General features: G+C 33.6%; 1 long non-coding RNA gene across 1 annotated transcript; it reads right to left on the bottom strand.

Moving 5' to 3' along the window:
* Window positions 1-204: 204 nt before the first annotated feature.
* On the bottom strand, window positions 205-1,025 carry LOC112705770 (uncharacterized). The gene is made up of 2 exons (XR_003155560.2): window positions 965-1,025; window positions 205-769 (listed from the first exon to the last, which is right to left on the bottom strand). It is a non-coding gene; the product is annotated as an uncharacterized lncRNA (long non-coding RNA).
* Between the last annotated feature and the right edge of the window lie 293 nt (window positions 1,026-1,318).

Genomic DNA, 1,318 nt, shown 5'->3' with positions numbered 1-1,318 from the left:
ATTCACTTTGGACCTGGTTATATTTTTTGGGATAGGGCATAAACAATTTGATTATTTGAAAACCATGTTAGGATTTGCATTAATCCATTCATATTATTCTGCTACAATTCTATTCCCCCCCCCCCCCACACACATCTGAACACAATTTCTTCCTCTTTCCCGTTTTTTTTTTTTTTGGTGATCGTCTTCGTTTGTGACATGGAGTACAAATAATCAATTCTACAAAATATCATACAGTAACATGTTTCTAAAACAAATATATACATGTATTTTGAAAAGAATATATTCTAACCCAATCGCTACGCCCTTAATCCCTTCTTCCCTTTGTTCTAACCACTTCTTCATATCTGCCAAATCTCCTCTTATCTGTTAACTTGGATTTGAATCACCCAAACCTGGGTACAAATAGAACTATGCTGTAACACCACAAAATATACACCTGATCTTCCACACCATGAACCATAATGAATTTCTCTCACACAAGATTATATGAAGAAATCACATAAAGTGGCTGCTTAGTTGCTTCTTCTTAGTATATTCTATGATGCCCACCAAAACAAAGGAACTCTCCAAACAGACAATATACAGATACCAACCCTTCTCACATTAAACTCCTTAACATAGCTTTGAATTATTTGGCACGGAATTCATGGCGAAATATGGTTAGGTTTTGAGTAAACTTATCCCTGTTTTTTGAATCCAAGCTTCGAGTAACATCTGCCATTAGTTTATCAAAACATAAAGAGAGTCGCTGGTGCTGATCCATTGGCTGCAACAAATAATCAATATGGGGTTACAAAGCATGAACACGGCGGAAAACATAACCTTGGTTCCAACTAGCCCAATACAATTGATAACAAAAGCACAAATTTGTCATCAGTCACACTCATATTTTGTTCTTGAAACCATCAGGGAACTGAAAATTGCATAATTCAACTCTGAATTTAAGGGAGAAGGAAACTACCTGTGATGACAATATCTGAACTTTCAAATCTGAGAATATCTGCAAGTAAATCATAATTTAGTTTGGCATCTGTTTAGTATAATCAAATATAGAGCAAAGTTGCCAAGTGCTATATTTACTGTATATAATTAATCTGTGTAGTTGGGTAGTGTGAATAATAGTCTCACATGGTTATATTTACAGCATATATCTAATATGTTGCACATAAGTAACTAATTATCGGAAGGATAAACTCAATTTTTTAGCATAAATTAGTTGAAAAATAGAGGTTTAATTATTCTATTAGTCTTGTACTTTTTCAAATTTGTAATTAGGTCCCTATACTTTTTTCCCTTTTAGTTAGATCTCTACACT

This window comes from Arachis hypogaea, chromosome 8 (assembly GCF_003086295.3).
Source record: "Arachis hypogaea cultivar Tifrunner chromosome 8, arahy.Tifrunner.gnm2.J5K5, whole genome shotgun sequence".
NCBI lineage: Eukaryota > Viridiplantae > Streptophyta > Magnoliopsida > Fabales > Fabaceae > Arachis > Arachis hypogaea.
This window is presented reverse-complemented; position numbering and strand designations above follow the sequence as displayed.